The sequence below is a fragment of the Monodon monoceros genome, unplaced genomic scaffold (assembly GCF_005190385.1).
Source record: "Monodon monoceros isolate NGI ecotype Baffin Bay Population unplaced genomic scaffold, NGI_Narwhal_1 Super_Scaffold_5, whole genome shotgun sequence".
NCBI classification, from domain to species: Eukaryota; Metazoa; Chordata; class Mammalia; order Artiodactyla; family Monodontidae; genus Monodon; species Monodon monoceros.
In genome coordinates, this window is record NW_021703782.1 from 63499972 (window position 1) to 63512811 (window position 12840).

Sequence of the window (12840 nt, forward strand, 5' to 3'; positions counted from 1 at the left end):
CTGGCCACAGACTGCTGGATCTCAACACTTCACACCTTGTGTAGTCCCTACCAAGTTCCAGAGACTCTGTCCCTTTCCCAAAGTTGCAGAGCAGAGGTGACTGATATCCCCTAACCCAATGAATGGCCAAGCCCTTTGTGACTTAAACCAGCTCCTGTCAGTGTTCTAAATTCTGTGCAATGCCACTGCTCATCTGCTCCCAGGCAAGAGACCTGCCAGAATCCTACAACTCTACATTCAGAGTAGAAATGTAACATGAACACAGTTTCTACCAACAGTAATAAGGAGTGAATTTCCCTCACATAAGGGGTTGAAAGTTTTTTATTTCTTAGGAATGAGGGTACTTATAGAATTACTATGTATTCAAGTTATTTGGGAGGTACAGTCAAGTGATTTTAATTTTGGCTTTTAATTATTCAGTAGCAGAGATTAAAAATTTGTGAAATATGGTAAGGGAGAACTTCCCCAGTTGGTGAGTACCACCTGAGCTGGGCCCCTTTCCTCTGCTCCCTATAGCAGGCCCGGAGACCCTACTTTCTCTTTTTGATGGTTTCCATCATTCACTTCAGCCCCTAGGTTCCTGTACCCTTCAGTCAGTCTCCCTATTTTCCCCACAAAATCACTCATCCTTGGGCTTTTCTGTAGCTGCAGGGGAGGGTCAGAAGTTTGTAAGTACTCCTTGTGCTTGCCTGCAAAGAAATGAGGAGTAAGGAAGGTTTCTTACAGAGGTATTAGGAATGGAAAAAGGAGGACAGACGGGAGAGATGGAAGGAAGGGAGGGAGATGATATCCACTGACTACAAATACATCATCTCATTTATTATTTAAAGCCACCTCTGCACTGTGGTCTTCTTGCAGCTTTACAGATAAAGAAATAGGTTCAGAAGGGTCAAGTAACTTGTTCAAGGTCACATGGTGTTAAACAGCAGAGGTGGGATTCAAATCAAGTCTTCCCATTTAAACTCAGCTCTCTTTCCCTGTGTCACGGGTTTGGTATGACTGGGCACCCCAGGAATGGGTGAGGATGGCTTCAAGGTCTCATGCCAGGAGAGCCAGGAAAAGGCAAGAAGCAACTGCTGCTGGGGGCTGGGCAGTGGGTTCCTTCAGGTAGATATTGGGTTGGATGGGAGGACAGGGTTGAAAGGACAGATTTGGTGACATCCAGTTGAAGGTAATAGTATAAACCCAGTAGTGAGTGCATTTTGAGACTGGCGATGAAGAGAGAAAACTAGTATGAGATGACCGGGGGTTGGCGGGGGTGGGGGGGGAGAAATCGAGGGGTGTTAAATCTAGGAGATCCGCAACTAATCTTGAACTCCTTGTAATTCTCTTACACCACGTAGTCTGTTTTTCTTACAGTGTTCTAGTGGCTCATCTGAGTAGCAAACATGTAAAGATGTATTCTATATGAAGCTACTGGGGACGGGGTGTGGGAATGAAATTATGCCTAAAGTCATATAATTTATCTTACGTGCAGTGGAGTTAAAAAAAAAAAGGACTGTTTCCCCGACTCTTGTACTTTTAGTTAAGGCTTTTTTCAGCTCTCTGAAAAGCAGACCACACCCTGTATAACAGCCTGTTTGGGACATTAGTTCATTTCCATTTTTATACTTCTAAACACAGGAACAGTTAGAATACCCCGTGAAGAAGGATGTCCACTGTTTTCCTCCCACAGAAATAAGTAGAAATAATCAGTTCAAAGGGAAGGTCAGTCTTATCTGTGAATTTTTATATTCAATTTTGATTATTCAGAAAGAGAACTTGAGCATCCTGACTAAAAAGTTTTTTGGATCATGTATGTTTAACAATTTTTTAAAAATAAATAAGCGATTTTTAAATCAGATAGTTGTAGTTACAAAGAATTTCTAGAACTCTAGAAATTGGAATTAACCAAGTAAATGAATATTTCCGAAGACGTTATAGAATTACAAAGAAAATAGCCTTATAATTACATATCTGGATGGAGTGTTTTGGTTAGATTTATTTTTTTCTGTATTATTGTCCTCATGTACTATTATGAGGGAGTTCATACAAAGATGACAGTTTTTAAAAATGAATAAATAAATTAGAAAACTGAACAATCTTATTTGTGGAAGAAAAGCAAATTCTTTCTAATTACTTGCTAAAGCAGAATTTTTTTCCTAGTGAAAGACCCAATTTTAATCTTGTGTGAGATCATCATAGATAAGAATCACTTTGTAAGAGTTATTACGTTAAATGCGCCAGAAATTCCTACAGAAAATGAAACTCTAATATATGCCGTTTATAAAGTATTGTCACTTTCACACAGCTTCCAACGGATAACAAGTTTAGCTTGATTTTTGTTGTTGGTAACTCAGACTTCATTTCTTGTGTGAGAGGGTTGTATCATTTCTTGTTTGAGAGGGTTGTGTAGTAATTTTTATCACACGTCATTAGAAATACTATTTGTTAGAACAAAGACTGTTGTGTAAGTATAATTACATCGTCCTGTATGATTAAATGAGGGCTGTATTGGAGCTTTTTTTGGCTGTGGCAGCTGTAGCCAACCAAGTTCAGCCTATAAAAGAATTCCTGTGACTAACTGGTACTAATTGTTTGTAGAACAACCAGTGGGAGTAGTATCACGAATGCTATGGAAATGGAATATTCCAAGATCAAATGGTTTGTCCCTTGTTTTCACCACTTACTTGTGGTCAGATTATATTACAGTATCCATGGGAGATTCATTCCAGGACCCCCAAGGATACCAAAACCCAGAGATGCTCAAGTCCCTTATATAAAATGGATAGTATTTGCTTACAACCTACACACATTCTCCTGTATACTTTAAATCATCTCTAAATTACTTATAATATCTAATATAGTGTAAATGCTACATAAATAGCTGTAAATACAATGTAGTTGCTATGTAACTAGTTGTGAGTACTATGTAAATAAACAGTTGCCATAGCTAGGCAAACTCAAGTTTTGCTTTTTGAAACTTTCTGGAATCCTCCCCCCCAACGTTGGTTTTATCTGTGGATAGTAATCCTCAAATGTGGAGGGCCGACTGTAATTATATAATCGGGCCAAGTGAAGCGGGGGCTTTAGTCTGTTGCTGGTTTTGGAAGATAACTTGGTGTTCATCTGTTCAGGCCTCTAATAAAGAGGGAAATTGAGGCTTAGAGAGCAGTTGAAGTGTTAAGTTACCGACCTTGAAACTTTTTTTGCTCACACACACACACACCCCATCAGATTTTTAAGCATACTCTATAATATATATGAGTATATTACTTTATAAATTATATACTTTTGGGACTTCGGGAACTAAGATCCCGCATACCTCGAGGCGCAACCAAAAAAAAACGATATACTTTTATGTAATTTAAAATATACAGTAAGTTCCCTACATATGAACCTTCACATTATGAACTTTCAAAGATGCGAATGTTCATTCCCATGCCCAGTCAGGTAAGTTTGTTCCCATGTCTAGCGTACATTGTCACATGCAGCTTGCCCTCCGTCTCCTATCGCTGACGATCCCTCAGCTCTACCATCTCCCACCTCCTCTCCCTCCTCCTGTCAGTAACTCTTCTTGCCTGTTCACTTGATGCCAGCTCCTGTATGCCAGCTGTTGTACTGTACTGCTGTACTTTTCAGGGTACTGTACTGTAAGATTAAAAATGTTTTCTCTATTTTTTGTTTGTTTTTTATGTATTAGTTGTGTGAAAAGTATTATAAACCTATTACAGTATGGTACTATATAGCCGATTATGTTAGTTGGGTACCTAGGCTAACTCTGCTGGACTTATGAAGAAATTGGACTTACAAATGCACTCTTGGAACGGAACTCGTTCGTATGTAGGGGACTTAACTGTATTAGTCCCTAAAGTAAACATTACAAATATTTAATAACATAAATGCTTAAACTAAAATTTTAATAGACAAGAGACAAAAAAGAAATAGATGGTTTAATATTTTCTTCCCACACCCCAAAGATTGTTGGTATATGCACCCTACTTTGGAGACCACTGATTTAGGTCCCTTAAGTTAAAAAAAAAAAAGAAAAAAGAAACTTGCTGTTAAGGAAAGAGAGAGACTGTGGAAGAAGAGTTCAAGATTTGGGGGGATGTGGAAGGGTTTGTGACACTTATTCACTGTGAATATCTAGGTTAGTCAGAAGTATTACAGGACGACTCTCTTTGATTTTACTTCCCTTCTGTATATGAGTTTGTTTAGACAAGGAGCACTACAACTCGTATTGCAGTAGAAAGAAAAGAAGAGAAAATAGCTTGAAGAAGTGGTCAGGGAGGCGTATAAATCAGAACCCTTTCAGAGTGACAAAAACTCAACTAAAACTAAATTTCACAAAAATCAATTTATTATCTTAATAAAAGTGTACCTAGGATCTCCTAGGATGACAGTTATCTTAGGCATAGCTGGATCGAGAAACTCAAATGATGTCATCACATTTCCCCGGTACTGTTTCTCAGCAGCTAGTGGAGAGCCCTTTCCACCTGGTGGGCAACATGATTGCTAGCAGCCCTAACCTCCTATCAGCCCTGGTTACCAACTCCAGTGGAGAGAGGGCATTTCTCTCTGAATGTCTTGTTTTCAGCCCAGGGAGGGCTGGTCTACCCAGGCTGGGTCATGTGGACTCTGACCCATTAGGTGGGCCATATGATGGACCATCCACCTTTACCCCATGAAAAGAGGGTAAGAAAAGTCCTTACAGCTGAGAGGAGACATTTATAAAAAAGGGAGAGGGGTTTGATTCTGAATATCTCCAAATAGTTATTATTTCCATGCTAGCAGAGCTCACCTCTGTTGGGTTTTAGAGGTATTTAAAAAGATATTTTAAAAAAAATACAGAATTGTTTCTCTATTAATTAATCTTTGCTTTGCAATTGACTCAAGCAAAAAGTTTATAACATTTAGAAATGCATTGCCATAAATGACAACTGGAACTCCTTTTTCAGTGTCAAGAGCAGCCTTGAGAGAGGTATTTATAGAAGGAGCAGATCTGCTTCTGATTTTAGTTCACCCAGAGGCATGCAGGCTTTTTGGACCAATTATTATTTTATTACTAGACCTTGAAATAAATCACGTCCTGTGCCGTTAGTACTTGAAGGATTAGTGGCTTCAAGGATTTATGTGTGGATTAATTGGGGATTGTACGTTAGATTGCCGTGTTTAAAACCACCGTCATCCTGCAAATCATTATTAGTGCTTTATTCAAAATTCTCTAGCCTTATATAATACTGACGTTGCAGGGAAGTTTATTTATTCGTGGTTTGGCCACGGCCTCTCCCCCGAGCCTTACCCCCTACAGTGGAGTGTAATAGCTCTGCCTAGGGGTACGCTGAACATCTAAAAGCAGAGCAGCTTCTGGTATTGCAAAGATTACTTCATCTGCTTCAGCGAAACAGTGCCCAAAATTTACTTGACCTTGTACTGAAAGAGACAAGATGAGGTACAAGAAATATATGGCTATCCTGGAAGCAGCAGTTGGTATCACCCCACTTAACAAAAGAGAACTTCTACCTGAGAGCAGAAGACACGTGAACCTTTGGCAGTACCCCGGGTAAGCAGCGGAGACCAGAAGATGCTTTGTGTGTTTCTGGGGCCTAGATGGAAGAAAGTGTCATCCCTGTCATAAGGGTAATAGATGTTGAGTTCTTCGTTCAGAGCTTGTTTCTTTCTTTGCTTTTCTTTTTGTGTAGTTAGCCTCCCATTTATTTGTTTAGTTCTTATCAGCATTTTAAATAACATTGCTCCCCAAAGCAATTTATACATTTTATCTCATTTATCATATTCATTTTCTAAGCACACTACCATTTTATGGCTAAAGTTAAATTCCATTTCAAGTTCCATCTGAGCTGATTCCAAATTTGTGTCATCTCAGCAAATGAGAACTTGTTTCTTCCTGGCAGATATGGCCTTCCCAGACTGAATTAAAATAGTCAGTAATGAAATTCATGGAAATAATACTCTAAGAAAATTCCTGGTCTAGCAGTCAAGAAGATGAAGTAATGGGTGTGTCTAGAGCCCATTTTTACATTCAGATATTTTAATTTCATGATTTTGAATTTTTTTTTACACGGCCTATAAACGTAGCAGTTCTTAAAGATGAAGTAAATTGTGACTTATTTTTTTTTTCCTACAATGCAAGTATTTTTCTGACTGAAATGTACATGCAGACTATGTTTCAGGTAAACACTTCTCTTGAAACAGCAGTCTTTGCTTCACATCTCTTTTTACAGCCCCACTGATTTACCATGTTGAAGAAGCGTTTCTGAATGGTTAAGAGGCCTCAATCCTGACTTTATTCTCTGAAGTCCTTCATCCGTGTCTTTTACGTGTTGAGAAGTGTAACTGAAGGTGTCTGTATGGTACTCAGTATTTTTTTTTTTTTAAGAAGATGTTGGGGGGTAGGAGCTTATTAATTAGTTTATTTATTTTTGCTGTGTTGCGGCTTCGTTTCTGTGCGAGGGCTTTCTCTAGTTGTGGCAAGCGGGGGCCACTCTTCATCGAGGTGCGCGTGCCTCTCACTATGGCGGCCTCTCTTGTTGCGGAGCACAGGCTCAGTAGTTGTGGCTCACGGGCCTAGTTGCTCCGCAGCATGTGGGATCCTTCCAGACCAGGGCTCGAACCCATGTCCCCTGCATTAGCAGGCAGACTCCCAACCACTGCTCCACCAGGGAAGCCCCGGTACACAGTATTTTTAAAGACCAAATTCAATTTTTAAACTGAACAAGCCACACATTGGCACTCAAGGACCAGCTTGAGGTATCTGTATAGCTAATGATATTTCTTTTTAAAAAATAGAAAGTCACTAGCTCATTTTATCATATAAACAACAGATATTCAGAAAAATAAGGAGGAAAAAAATCATCCATAGTCCCATCTTCCTGAAAGGATTACTCTAATCATTTAGGTCAGTAGTTCTCAAGGGAGGGGGTGCAGTGGCAGGAATTGTCCCCTAAAGGATATTTGGCAATGTCTGGTCACAGTTCTGGTTGTTCTAGCCCTTGGGGGTTGGGTGTGGAATTGGTATCTAGTGGGTAGAGGCCAGGGATGCTGCCCAACATCTTACAATGGACAGGACGGCCCCCGCCCCCCACAATAAAGAATTATCCAGTAAAAAATGTCCATGCTACTGCTGTTGAGACACTTGATTTAGGTAGATTCTCTTCGAATCTAAAAGGTAGTTTTTATTGGAAATAAATTAGATATTTCTTTGGGAAGTTTCAGAGATGCTTTAGAATGGAATCCCGAGGCAGCATGATGACAAGGATGACTTTGCTGTTGTCTTGAAAGTCAAAGGAAGTGAGTATATGTGTAGAGGGTGCAAGAGGTATAGAGTGACCCTAGGAGAGGCATTGTGGGTCAGTGTTTAGTGATGACTATGGAAAACATGTTGTAATGACCAAAATGTGATTCCTCAAGTAGCCCCTAGAGATTGGGCATACCTTAGCCCGGCCCTTTGTCCCAGAATGACAGAAATTTAGAGCTGGGAGGACCTTTTGTAAGGGGTGGCAAACAAGTTTCATTAAGTCAGGCCAAAGCCTGCTGATGGGTGGATGACTTAGAGGGTCAAGTCGGGGAGGATCCCCAGGCCAAGTATGGAATATTGTGAATAATGAGGGATGTTTGTTCTGGACATATAATTTGGAGAATTGGGAAGCTGCGATACACATGGCTTATATCTTTACCATTCCTTAATTCTAATTTGGTCTTCGAATTTTACAAGTGTGAAACAGCCTCATTTGAAGTCATCATGATCAAGGGCTTGGCCCTCACAGACAGCAGCTGGATGTTCTTAGTTTCTGGCTTAGGACCATTCATTAAGGGATTAACCCTAAACAAACACACATGATTCAGATGTGTAAATTGATTGCCACATTCTTTATTTCTTTTTGGAGATAACCTTTTCCAGCCCTCAGGATGAGTAAGTACCCTAGGTAGAACCACCCTCTGGTTCTCCTCAATTCCCAAGTCTAGCCAAACAGAAGTCAAATTATTCATTCCAAAGTGATCCTTAATAAGGGAAGTTGAGTGTTCCTTTTTTTTTTTTTTTCTTAAGAGAACATTCCTTTAAGCCTGATGAAATAGCACTGCATCACAGGTCAAGATCTTCCCTATATCTGTAAAACTTTGAGTTCCTTGAATATATACATGGACAAAACAGTATTTTGCTGACCCTCATGTTTTGTTTGCTGACTCTCTTATCACCTCACACAGCCTTCCTGTGGACATATAAATATCCCTTGCTGACCTTGTAGTAAACTCTCCTTTCCTGGTATCCTAGGACGGATTATCTCCTACTGATTAATTTACTTAATGAGTTCTAAATCCTTCAGAGGCACCTTGATATCTTATTTCTCACCCTTTAATGTGCATATGAATCACTCTGTTAAATGCAGATTCTAATTCTGCAGATGTGTTGGGGCCTGAGAGTCTGCATTTTAATATGCTTCCAGGTGATACTGTCAGTTCAGGTGATGCCCACCCAGTGGATGGTCCAGATGATGCTGATGCTTCAGTCATGAACCACACTTGGAGGAACAAGCATCTAGAGAGGCACTTTCCATGATATCCTACTTGTTCTCTCTTGACCTCAGAGTTCTCTGATCTTCCTGAAAACTTTTTGTCCCAATACCTTCCCTCCCTGCTGCTGTTAGACATCTCAGTGGTAAGAAGGTAGGTGGTTGGCTGTGCTTCTACAGAGGGAAATCTGCCCACCAGCATTCATACTGGAGATTTCTATTGAGCTGGTTGACTGAATAGTGGGGCCAGTATTTCTTCCAAGAATTCTATCCCTTTCATTCTTTCCAAGAAATATTCCAGTTGTTTCAACTTACATATAATACTGCATAGTATTTAAGAGCAGCTCCTTTTGTGTTTTAAAACATAATTGGAAGTCAGGTCATGATTGAGTTTTCAAAACCTCGAGGAATTCTTTTCCTACTTTGTCTTGCTGTCTGTAAGCAGGCCTGTGCTGGGGCTTCTACTCTGCAAAATGTAATCACATGATAGGCCAAAACTGGCTGAACCAACCAATTGACTGTATGTTGCAAGTTTATTGAAGCACAGATTGGCTGTCTTACACATGTGTCTATTGACCCTAATGCCCGGCAAATGACAGGTGCACAGCAAATATTTTGCCAGTGCTTGGTTTTAGCATAGCCACAAATGAAAAAAAAACTTTTTTTTAAAGAATTGACATCCATTTACAAAACTACTGAGCCACTTATGGATTTCCCTTTTATTTTTTTTATTTTTTTTTTGTGGTACGCGGGCCTCTCAGTGTTGTGGCCTCTCCCGTTGGGGAGCACAGGCTCCGGACGCGCAGGCTCCGGACGCGCAGGCCCAGCGGCCATGGCTCACGGACCTAGCCGCTCCGCAGCATGTGGGATCCTCCCAGACCGGGGCACGAACCCGTGTCCCCTGCATCGGCAGGTGGACTCTCAACCACTGCGCCACCAGGGAAGCCCTGGATTTCCCTTTTAAAATTTTGTAAAGTTTTCCAGCACTAACTCATGTTACCTGACAAAAAATTTGCATATTGAACACCAAGAGTATTATTTAGGTTTTTCTTCCAAGCTTATTATTGACAAGGTAGCCCTAGTCAATAATAGTGTATTTCAGAAATGGCTGATTGTTATTGGTGGTTCCTGTACATGTCAAAAACCTCAGGCAATATCATAAAAGAAAGTTAAAATCAGGATGTTATCAAAATTCAGAAAACTGATTTAATTCAAAAGCAAGCCATTTCAATAAAAGCAGCAAACTCTCTTTGGAACTGACACCTGTAGGAAAATTTCATATTAAGGCCAAAAGCATAACCAAGCCCATCTTGATCTGCTGGCATTTATTTATCGTGGGAAGTAATAATAGAAACCATATATGGGCTGGGCTGTAATCCTGTTGCTTGCTTTGTAGGATATCCAGATGGCTCTGCTTTAGCCTGTGCCCACATTTCCTGCTGATCCTTGGAGAAGGGAAATGTGTCCCCTGCCTGTACAAATAGAATGGACACTATCTCTTATTTCTGTTTCATTGTGTAGGGAGTGTTTTGCACAGATGCCACAATATCACTTTGTCTAGCAAACAGAAGAGTATGTCCAGAACTGGTGAGAAGCCACATTCCTCCTCCCACTGTTAGGGCTCTCTGCGATGCCCCACGTGAGGCTGCTGGGGCCCAGGCCCAGCCCAGGAATGAAGTTGCCTCCTTGTGTTGTGTGAAAGGCACATGCAGGATTCAGAAAAATGTCCAGAAAGGGTTTTCTTGGGTTTCCCTGGGATGAGGGGTAAAAAGAAAAATGTATTTGCCATCTTTTCTGATTCGTGGCAACCCACACATAAATATATAGAGATGAGCCGGTATTGTAATTATCTTTTAGTTGAAAATGTTTTTTCTATTGTATATTTTAAAATGGTAAATTTTATATTCAGTGTATTTTACCACAATTTAAAAAAAGTTTTCTCTAGATGTTTTCTCACCTGCTGAGTACTTTTTTTTTAACCTGAAAAGTAAATTCTTATAAGAGCTTGGTCCTCAGGTGGATTCATGGTGCCAAAGTTCACATGATTACTCAGTTTTTTCCATTTTTTGAAGACTGGAAACATTAGGGGCAGCAATTTCACTCAGAGATATATTTCCAAGAGAAATAAAAACTAGGTCCATATACACATTTGTGCATAATAGCTAAAAAGTAGAAACAACAAGCCAAATGTCCATCAGCTGTAAAGTAGATAAGTATGATATATCCATACAGTGGAGTGAAGCTCTGACACAGGCTACAATGCAGATGCAACTTGGAAGCGTTAATGCTAAGTGAAAGAAGCCAGTCACAAAAGGTCACGTATTGTATGAGTTCATTTGTATGGAACCTCCAGAAGGGGTAACTATATAGAAACCCAAATTAGATTGGTGGTTGCCTAGGGCTAGGGTGGGGGAGGGGAGGGAATTGGAGGATTAGGGAGTGATATCTAAGGGGTCCTGAGTTTCTTTCTTGAAGTAATGAAAATATTCTAACATAGATTGTGGTTATGGTTGCACAAGTCTGGGAATATATTAAAAGACATACTATAAATGGGTAAATTTTACAGAATGTGAACTTCGGTGCATTTCGAAGATCTTGCCAAGCTGGGCATGACTGTGCCGGATTTTTAACAACACTGTCTTTTTCAGGGTGCGAAGTACCACATTATTATCATCTCCCTGTGAGTGGGATTGGCACCCCAGCTGCACCTCCGGGCACAAGTGCTCCAGGAAACACAGACTAGTGCCGGTTGACAGCCTGCTTTACCAGGTACTTGCTTTTTTTGTCTCTCATCAGCCTAGTTACTGGCTTTCCTCCACCAAAAGTGTGATGTAAACTATGTCACATCCTGGAAGTCAAGGCCACCGTTTTCGATGTTGCTGATAGTGAAACTGTTTAATATCCAGGAACATTTAATTGTAATGGCCTATTTCCCAAGGAACAGAAAGATCTTACCCGCATTTATGATCTGAATTGATAGGTAATTTTGGGCGAATGCCAAATGAGGTGCTTCCTGCTAAAGCATGTAAGTCCAAGCCCCATAGTTCAGAATAAACGCCTAGCAAGGATTTTGATGTCTAGGGTTATAGGTCATTTTGGTAGGTCACGTTTGTTCTATTAGCTTTGAGGTAGCAGAATTATGTAACAGTGGTAAGCACTTTGCTGAAAATAAAAAAGACATCAGTCACACTGACTTCTAAAGATTAATTATGTACAGGCTTTTAGCAAAATAGGTGAGTATTACCTATTTACTGATTCAATTTTAAGTACGAATTAAATGGGATTTACAAGGTATTAAGTTTTATTTTGACAGATGCTGGGATGCATTTGTTCTTAGTTACACTTACCACTGATTATAGGCCTGACCATGGATGGCTGGAATGGGGTTAGAATTTTTTCCGTGTGCTTGTTTCATAATTCCTGTCTGTTTAAGCTCGAGGACCCTGCTGGGGTGGATTCCAACCGCATGTCAGCATTGGAGTTTAGTGGAGTGTGAATAGCAGCTGTTCAGATCCTAGGGTTCCTGCCTTCCGACTCTGTGATCTTGGCACATTTTAATGTCTGAGAGCCCCAGATCTGTAAAAAGGGAGTGTTAGGGAATTCCCTGGTGGCCCAGTGGGTAGGACGCTGCGCTTTCACTGCTGAGGGCATGGGTTCAATCCCTGGTCAGGGAACTAAGATCCCCCAAGCCGTGCAGAGCAGCCAAAAAAAAAAGGGAGTGTTAACATGAAGCTGAATGAGTTAACATACAGCAAGCACTGGGCACAAACCGAGGCCTTTCTTGGAGTCTAGTTGTCCAAATGGGGACACTTGCATGGGGAAGTCCTTAGTGTCCACTGAACTGACAGGGCTGGGAGTGGATTTTGTTTACTGAGATATTCTCTATGGAGCTCGTAAAGGTTCCAAACATAAGACAGATGCTTGCCCAGATCCCGGAAGTGGTTTTCCGGAAAGTAGATTTCTAGGTAGGATCTGTTGCTTTAGTCAAATGACTTAGAGGGGCGGCATGGAGTATGGCAAAGGAGGGGTTGGAGCCGGCATTGTCTTTGGAGGGAAGGATCTTTCTGACTCAGGCAAGCCCTTTCTGATAAATATCTCCCTGGTCTGATTCCCTACACTAGTGACCACATTCCCTTCAACATAAGTTTGGTTTCCCAAGTCAGTGTCTTATTCCAAAGCTCTTTCATGTGTAAACACTGAAGCTTGGGTTTCTGGGTAAATTAGCCTCAGGTGAGCTTGGGTGGTGAGGTTTTTCCCCACATGGCTATAGTTTCAAATCCAGCAAACATTTATTTTATTTGCCAGGCACTGGGCAAGGTGTTTTCACCCA

At 40.7% G+C, this 12840-nt stretch overlaps 1 protein-coding gene across 3 annotated transcripts in view; it reads left to right on the forward strand.

Moving 5' to 3' along the window:
• TJP2 (tight junction protein 2) overlaps nucleotides 1-12840 on the forward strand; it is a 134036-nt gene that overhangs the window by 17418 nt on the left and 103778 nt on the right. For 2 of the 3 annotated variants that reach the window (XM_029202538.1, XM_029202539.1), the window contains exon 2: nucleotides 11159-11279. The gene's annotated coding sequence lies outside the window, so the exon portion shown is untranslated. Of the gene's footprint in view, nucleotides 1-11158; nucleotides 11280-12840 lie in introns of those variants that run through there. The other variant, XM_029202534.1, reaches the window with a different exon arrangement.